Consider the following 9,461-nt stretch of genomic DNA (forward strand, 5'->3'; position numbering starts at 1 on the left):
ACTGGGAGGGCTTTGTGGTCCCTTCCAACCCAAACCATCCTGTGTTTCTATGGTTCTATGAACATATGGAGCCGCCAAAGCTACTTACTGGGACCACAGCATGAGCAAGCCCTCTGCATCTGAGGGGGAGTGTAGGACTAACTAACGTGTGGACTAACACCGTCTCCATAGGGGATATTGGCTCAGCAGGAGGCAGGACTCCAAGCAGATCCAGGTTCAGTGGAGGCTGGGGACTACTGCTGGCACCACGGCCCACGGGGCAGAGCTCCCGGTGTCCATGGGGGAGGCAATGCTGGAACAGGGTGGTTGGGCAGCGTGACGTGATCCTCCACAGCCCGTCTCCTCCAGGACCATCCCCTGGCACTGGTGTCATGGGATCTCAGCAAAACCGAAGACATTGCAGGAGTAGAGGTAGGTGAAATAACGGGAAGGACCAGAAGCAGGCAAGGAAGAGGGGTGTAATGCTGGGGGAGAGGAGAGAAAGATGAATGTGAAAGGGAGAAGAAACCACCTAGTCAGAATTGTTCTTTTGCCATAGGCAACCCTTGCTGCCTGATGGATTGTCCATAACACGGGAGCTTGATGTTAAACGTACCAAGCAGAGAAGGTGTTCTGCAAGCAAGGAGAATGGATGACGCGGAGGAGTTCTTGCACGCTGGAGGAGAAACTGCTCGGTGTTCAAAACATCTTGTAAATACAGTGTCCCCCAGTCAGTTGGGAAGGGTTTTTTAAAACTGATCACTGGTCTGGCTCAGGTTATTGTATGATCCTGTAAATACGGAGAGAAGATGGGCACTTTATGATGTCTGACTTCCCTACAATATTCTTTTATTAAGTAAGGTGTAATGGAAATACTGGGTTTTCATCTCTTGCTTGCTTTTTTCCCAACAATTGCCAGTAAATCACAGCTGCAAAACGCCGTCTCTGCCCCTGCGCTGGCAGAGCTAATGGCTGCCCGGCGGTCGCTTACTTTTGGAAACGACATCGCCTTATTTCTAGGCACTCAGCAGACTTCAGTGCTGATGCATTGACCCTTGCAGCTTTCAGATCCAGGAAACAGTGGAGGATAGCATTTCCAGCAGAGAAATGCCCATATTTTAGAACAAGGACTGCCAGTTGTAGTTACACCAATCCGCCCAGATGCAGAAGTGCCACACTTAGAAAGCGAGTGAGTATTTCTTCCCCTCTTCTTCCAGCATCTCTGCCGTTTGTGCGTGTCCATACAGCGCATCAGGCATGTTGGACAGTACAGAAACCCACTGCAAGCCCCAGGCACGGGGGCCAGTGGGGCTGGGCTTGGGGCATCTCCCCCATCCCACATGGAAGGACCTACAGCTGGGTGTTTTCACCCCTTTTGTAGCACAGGCTCCTTTGAGTTGGCCCTGGGCAAACGTATGGAGTCAGCAATGTCTAAGCACACCTGTGACCCTTAATTTGGAGATGAGTCTTGCAGACAGCCTCTCCTCTCCACGCTCTCCCCGGGTTGTGAGCAAGCAAAAACTGATACGGCGGGGAGCTTTAGATGCTGAACACACAACTTCTTTCTGCATTTCTGTGTCTGGTTTTTTAAAGTAGGAATGCTGGAAGCTTTCTACAAGTCCTAGAGTGCTGCGGCCCTCTCTTGTTTATATATATTTATAGCAAAGAAGCAAGAAACATTTGATGTAGGATGAAATGGTAGCGGGCAGCTGAATTATGGCAGCTGCAGGGGCAGAGCTGCTACCGAGCTGCCAGACCCCACCAACGCTTTGCAACCTCTTTATTTTGGGATACTGTAGTGACAGCAGTTGCTTCTGCTTTTACTTTGCTCTAAACATTAAGATTGCTCAACTCATCAGCAAAACAAACAGAGGCAGAGCCCGACACAGGCTGCGCACTCCTGTCCCCACCCAGTGCCACGATGCCAGGCTGAGCTCCAGCCCCGTGAACCCTCTTTTTAAACTGTTGTACGCTTAAAACGAGAAGGAAGTTGTTCCCAGCTCAGCCCTGGGTTTATTTAAGGATACGTGCCCATGGGGACTCTCCCTCGCACCAGGGATGTCGCTGAAGCCATCTGACGGTTGTGCCATGGTTGTGCTGGCCTTGTTCCTGAAACACCCTTGGGTGCAACACCGTTTCATCCTTGGTTCTGCTCCTCTCTTACATGTGTCCTTTATCAACGAGAACATTTTCCTCGTCCGTCCTTGCTGCATCAGGTCAGGGGATCCGGTCCCTCCACGGTCATGGCAGAGGCCTGGAAGCCCACGAGGTACCAGGACTTTCCAGGGCATCACCGCCGGCCCCGTAGGACGAAGCTGCAAGCCCACGGTCCCAACCCAGACGGAGCCATTCCCACCAGATGGAGCAATTGCCGTTCCGACACGGCTGAGCTGTCAAACCCCAGACCCTGGGGGTCTGCATCCCCCAGCCCCGAGGTGGGACCCTGCAGCACATCCCCACACCGGATTGCATCCTTGCTCACGGGGTGCAAATCTGGAACAGTCACAGCCGTAAGAGTAGAGCTGAAGCACTGCCACTAATTTGGTCCTTGGCTTTGATTTTTGGCAGCTCCTCGCTTTTCCAGCATGCCCATACCTCTGTCCATGTTTTTTCAAACTGCCATTTCGGTATGGGCCGGGCACAAGGATCTGGTGCTTTTTTTAGCAAACTTCAAATGCCAAAATGCCAAACAGGTGCTTAAAAATCACGCAACGCTTAAAATGTGACTTTGAATGGACTCTGGCATGCCATTCCCGGGTGGGAGCAGTTCCCAGGCAGCCGTCACCCTCCCCTCGGCATTGCTCCAGGAGGGGCCGGGGCACGGTGACCGAGGTGCAGGGAGCTGGCACCTCGCCCTGCTCAGACCAGGTTGGGCTCCGGTCCCACGGGTGCCACTGGCAGCGTGGCATGGGCAAGGGGTACCCGTGTGGGCCATGTCTGGTATTTGACCCCGTGGGCGCGTTCTCCAGCGGGTAAAGATGCCGAATAACCCGCCACCGCCGCGGCGGGTTCTGTGGTGACCCCACATACGCGAGAAGATGATTGCTTTGCTGCGTGTGTGCTTAACAGAGACACACAAGGCATGACGCCGAACTGCAGCAGTGGGTTTCAGCCCTCGTTCCCCACATTTTCCTGAAGATCCAGTCTCTGTGTGGGAGGGGGGAGCTGCCGGGGCAGCACGCTAGGCTAGAGCCTGGTCACGCGTCAGGGCTGCCCAGGGGCCTGGAAAACCATCAGCGCTGAGTTTACCCGTCTCATCGGCGCTTTGCCCTGAATCCCGTCCTGCACCCTTGCTCCTCGTGGGTCTGACACCTGCCCGTGGAGGAACGCAGGGAGTTTTCCCTCTGGCTGCAGAGGGATGCTGCTCCCCAGGACACCACCCACCGCGTCGGTCCCGCGGGTATTGTGGACCGGTGTCTTCGTGTGCTGCTGTGGTGGGAGTAGGAGACCTGTTCAAATTACCAGGCTTAGGGCTTCTTGCCTTTGCTGTGCCGTGGCTTTAACAAGATTGTTCCCAACTCATCGGGCCTTCTCGCAAGGACTGCGTATTGCCACGGGCTGGCGATGCCGACTTCCTGCGTGCAGGTACTTCCATGACGATCATGCTCAGGTCTTTCGTCTGATCTGCTGGAGGTGAAGCTTGGGATGCAGGTATCCCCAGAAGCTGGGAGGCTGAGCCCGAGCTCCGGCTGTGGCAGGTTATCTGTGCTGGTGAAATGCAGAGTTATGATTTATTTTTGCATGCAGCATAATTCATTTTTACACCAGGAGTAATATTACGTCGTGTAATCACATCTCGTTTGTTATTTATCGCATTCTCTCCCTGCACAGATGTGGGTGCTGCACCCTCTCCCAGGCAGATAATATCCTTGGTGTTTTTCCTGGTGGGGTTGTGGAGACCTGCTGCAGGAGTGAAATGCAGAGTTATGATTTATTTTTGCATGCAGCATAATTCATTTTTACACCAGGAGTAATATTACGTCGTGTAATCACATCTCGTTTGTTATTTATCGCATTCTCTCCCTGCACAGATGTGGGTGCTGCACCCTCTCCCAGGCAGATAATATCCTTGGTGTTTTTCCTGGTGGGGTTGTGGAGACCTGCTGCAGGATGGAGGGCAGGACTTGGGAGGAGGGAGCATTGCTGATTCCTGCCTGGGGACTGGAGGGATGGGGCAAAGTTTCTCCAGGGGAAACCAACTTCTTTCACCCATTTGTGCCTGTAAAACTGCCGTCACTCCTGCAGAGTGCGACCTTGGAGCAGCCGAGCTGGCCGGCAGTGGGACGGGAGCCCTGGCCTGTCCTGGGAGATGTGTCTCAGCAAAACATTTGCAACTAAATGCTCGGATGTTGAGCTGCTGATATGGAAGACCCCCCAGAAAAGATGCTGTTGGCCTTGAAACCCACTCACTCCTTGTGTGTGTAACTCTCCCATGCCTATCTGCTGCCTTCTCCTGGTGCTGCCCTGGACGGTCACGGCAGGCAGGGCAGGCAGGCAGAGGCACTCAGATTCCTGCCATGCTGCCCAGGCACCAAAATACAGATCTGGATGATGCCAAAATGCAGATCTTGCTGCTCAGTGCAACAACAACCTGCAGCACGAGCGCTTTCGTCTACTGCCCTCCCCGCCAAGCAGCTCTCCATCTGGCACAGCATCTCGCGGCGAGCCAGGACCGTGCTCTGCCGGCACCGAAAGAGTGCAATCCGGCCGTGCCTGGTGTAAAATCCTCGTCCTGCTGGGTTTTTTTTTGATGCAAGTCATGCTGTATTGAGCCCAGGTCGCTGATGTGTGCCCCTGCTCCATATCAGACACCGTGTCTGGCTCAGTTTAGGAATGGTATGAGGTAAAGGGGCTGAGTAGGGGGTCTGCGCTGCACCAAGGTCTACATGTCTTCGGTGCCAACTCCAATTGCTGCACACACGCAGTGCTTGTTTCAGAACAGATTATTATATATATTCCAGATGTATTAAGCTTTAGAGCGTATCTTTTCTCCTAATCTCCCCCCGTGCCAACACGTATCAGTTCAATCTCCCTTCCCACAACTGACAAATTATTTTCCTTGTGCTCCGGAGCCCAATATAACCAACAACAAATATAACACAATCCCGGCGGCACACAAAGATGCCCCAAGCACAGAGCCGGAGACAGGTTTGATTTTAAGCCCTCTTTGTTTGGTATTTCATTTTATACTTAAAAACAGGTATATGATGGGGACATATTAAATGTTGATCTTCTTGCTCAACTACCTGCTAATTTGATTTTTGGTGCCACATCTCGGGGAAAACTCTGAATTCTTTTATCTTTATGTAAAAGCGCTGTCACAAACCCAAGCAAGTTTTCAGTGTGATGAGACCCTTGAAAAGAAGGATTTTTGTTGTTGTTGTTGTTACTGATGTCTTCTGAAAAGGCTGTCCTTAAGATACAGGAACAGTTATAGCTGCCGGTGCTCTGAGTCGCTCTGATGGCCTCTACAGCAAAGAGAGCCTTGACAATGATGGATAACCTCTGCAACTTCTCAGCAGCGGGTTTGGTTTATCCCGCCTTTGCTTTGTGTTTGTGTCAGGTTTTTCACTTGGGGCTACACTCAGCCTCGGCACGCTCGCTGCTTGCCCCCCTCCTCGCCGCTGTGCAGGCAGCACGGGCAGGGCGGCTGCTGGAGGTGTGGGTTTTCCCTTCAGCCTCCCCAAAACCCTTGGGCAGCTCCCCTGTAACTGCACGAGACACCCTGGTTGGGCAAGGTTTTGCTCTCGTGAGTGAATTTGGGTAAAAACAGGCTGGGAGCTTGCAGCGTAGGAGTTATTTCTCAGTGACTCCATGTGTGTGTCGCAGCAAACTGTCTGCAAACCATGCTGGGAGCAGCAAAACCTTTCAGGAGGCTGTTGCTCGTTGGCAAACACCTTCAGGTACAGAGCAGACCTTGCCAAGATGCCCATTGCACCCCTCGTCTTTGCAGCTGCTGCATCTGATACTGCAGGGTTTTGCATCCTCTCTTTTACAGGACATTTTTTCCCCCAGAATTAAGTTCTTCCTTTTTACTTGAAATATTTTAATAAAATCACTGCTTTAATATAGAAAGACTTTTCCTGTCGCCTTAGCAGCACTAGTATAAACTCTTTGATCTCACTGAGGTGATCTGGTGGTAGCAAGGAAATGAATGTGCACTCGGAAGCAAAGATTTTGAGGAGTTTTGTTGTGTTTGAGGTCTTGGAAAGGAGACAAGTGAGTGCTTTGGCCAAATTGCCCAAGTTACACCACACTTAGAGACATGGGAGGTGGCCTGTGGGACTTTGTAAGTCTTCAGTTAAAAGGAATTGGCTAGGCAACAGCTTTATAAAGGGAAGGAGAAAAAGGTGTGGGAAGAGGTTTAATGGGAAGTGGAGTGAAGGTGCTGAGATTGAAGGTGTTATCCCTGAGGTGGTTATCCTTGGTCCGCTGTGGGCTCTGGGGCAGGAGCTGTGGCACCAGTGGCCCAGTCCCAGCCCCACGGGCAGTGGGAGTGCAGCTGGACAACACCAGCGAGGACACGCGGGAGCTGTGCTTCAGGCCAAAGAGCTGGAGCATCCTCTGGTACAGATGTGGTAATTAACGCCATCGTGGTGCGTCACTCTGACCCCTCACCAGCTCCCTGCACTTGCAGGGCAGCACTTTCCTGCTCGTTGCATGTGGGGCTTCCTCACGCACAACTTAGCATTAGTAACAAAATGCTAGCAAATTCTAAAAAACTCTGAATTTCTGGGAAATTCAGCCGCCTGCTGCTTTCCATTGGGAAAAAATGGAGTGGGGACTGTGGCAGGCTGTGCTGAGCTGGCCAGAGCTCGGCTGGGGGGAAGGCTGGGAGGGGGATCCTCCCTACCCTTCCTCACCCTGCCATCAGGGTACCTGATTTTACCTTCCCGTAATCAGCTCCTCATCAACACAGTCATCAGGACAATCACAGCCCGTGCCAGCTCTTCGTGGGTGTCTGAAGTGTCCCACGCAGGCCAGGTACTGCAGCAAGCCCACCCCTAATTAACAGCAGTATTTGCTTAAACGGATCAATGTCTGTCCTTGACCTCAGCGCACTATTTAAGCTATTACTGTATCACTAAATAGGACCTGTAATACATTTGAGAGGCAAACCCCTTCTATCCAACCCAGGAATACAGCCGAGAATCTTTTTTTACATCCAGTGAAAGCTGTGTGGTTTATTTAAATACTCCAACTGCTGACGGCTGCAGTGCCTTTTCCACAGCTGATTTCCCAAGGAGCATCGCGGAGGATAAGCCATGCCTCCAGCGCACACCGTCTCTCCCAAGAAGGGTTGTTTTGGAGCGGGGAGCTCTGCTACGTGGCATTAAAACAGTTCGCAGAATGTGTGCTGAAAATCGGGCTTGCAGTAAATGCACGGAGCTAGAAACGGGTGAGGAGAAGGTAAGAGCAGGGTGTGAGAAGGTCTGCAGTCACGGCTCGGGGTCTGCTGGTGGTGTCGGGGGGGCAGGGGATGCGCCCCGAGCAAAATAACCAGCAAACACAAGACAGGATGTTACCTCAGCGCTCATCAGACCCAGTGCAATCACAATTAAGAGATCATCAGCAACAGAAGCATCAAACAAGGACCTGCGATAACTCCAGCTGAAGGCTTGGCCTCAGTAACGTGCTTTAATTAGCAGCAAGTTTAAAATCTCCTCTAGCACATGGGTAAACAATCTCTTGGAGTAATCTAGGGGTTGTCAATGATGCTTTTATGTTCAAAAAAAGCCTGTATTGTACTCTGGGTCAATGAGAAGCTGTGAGAGGTGAGGGCTGTTCAATACTCATGGCCTAAGGTCTGCAGAAATCTCCATAATACAGAAATGGATTCTGCAGGGACAGGAATGCTAAAAGGCGGCATCACCACTTCGGGCGATCGCTGGTGTGGTGCTCTGTGCACCATGAACATCATCATTAGAGGTGTGCCATTACACTTGCCTATTATTCTTTGCTTAAGAACAAAAAACACCCTACGAAAGTACAAGTGTTGGGAAAAGAAAGCAGTACTGCTCTACCCATCCTGCTGCCAGGCTGGTTTCCTCAAATCCGTGGCTGCAGTTGTGTCTGGTTCCCAGAATTCATTGGCATCTCTTCCATGGGTCAGTCTGATGTACCATGCAGTGGTGTAGCTCCCATGGCGATCAGTTTTATAAATTCATTATAGATTCAGGGGGAAAAGCGGGGCGCGGGAGCAGTTTTCCTCTCTGTGCAAACCAGGAATGCTCTCCTGGCGCTGGTGCTGTGCAGGAGGGTTTTTCATTTACAGTCCCAAAGGTGAAGCTGTCAGCAAATGCTGAACATTCCTCTTTAGTCTAAATTAATTAAATGACACAGTATCTATTGTATGCAATAAATGGGGACGGGTTTACATGGTATACTGTATGCAGCGATTATAATGTGTGATCTTCCTAGAGAAATATGGGAAAACAATGTCCTTCGCTGGAACAGGCACGACATTGCCCTGCTCTGTAATACATCTCCCTGTTAAGCCGTGATGCAATGTAATCCGCAGCGACTTAATCACTAACATGACAGATGTATAATCTCGAGCAGTGTAAACCGTTGTAAGCACAAGATGCGTGTGACTATCCTTCATCCGAAACATGTGTAAAGCAGCGTTCCCGCGCCCCCAGCAGCAAACAAAAGCTGCGCCCGTGCCGGTGGAAAGGCACATGAACACTGAAACGGTGCTCATGTTCTCAATCTGCATGAAATAATTGTGCAGTCAGGTCTCCGTCGATGTCCGTGCCCCAAATTAGGTTGCCATAAACCAAGACCCATTTGCCAAGCCTTCCTCCCAGGGCAGCAGTCTCTGCTGCCTCCCAGCCGGCACCCTCCGAGCATGTCACAAAGAATGCCTTCACACTTATCGATAGGAACACTCCAAACATGCAAATTGCAATGTTTAAAGAGAAAACGGTGACACGGTGTGAGACACGGCAGCGACACGCAGCCGTCAGCCGGAGGAGAGGGGCCGCAGCTCACGTCCACCCCACCGCGGCCGCCCGCTGCCGTTCCCGGCACAAACAACTGAGGTTTGTCTTCTTAAATCTGTAGAAAGTGTTGCTGAGAGAGGAGCGTCAGCCCAAATTTGCCATAAATCACTTCAAATAATAAGGCCACAATCAATAAAACACATGGAAGAGGAGGAGTTTTGGAAATTCCTTTGGAAAAGAGCCAGCTCCTCTCAGAAAAATTATCCTATGAAAAGTTTATGGTACTGACGAGCAGCTCCGGGGGCAGGGGGTGGGGGACAGTGCACAGCATGCCTGGGAGCAGCTGCCCAGCCCCACACAGGATGCAGCCCCACGGCATGGACCAGGGGTCCCCTGGGGCTGATGTGCAATGGGTTATGTTGACACAGAAAACAGGCATTTCAATTGCTTTTTAATCACGGAGCGGTTTGGGTTGGAAGGGACCTTAAAGCCCACCCAGTGCCTCCCCCTGCCACAGGCAGGGGGACCCTCCACCCC

Source organism: Eurypyga helias, unplaced genomic scaffold, assembly GCF_000690775.1.
Source record: "Eurypyga helias isolate BGI_N326 unplaced genomic scaffold, ASM69077v1 scaffold7615, whole genome shotgun sequence".
Lineage (NCBI taxonomy): Eukaryota > Metazoa > Chordata > Aves > Eurypygiformes > Eurypygidae > Eurypyga > Eurypyga helias.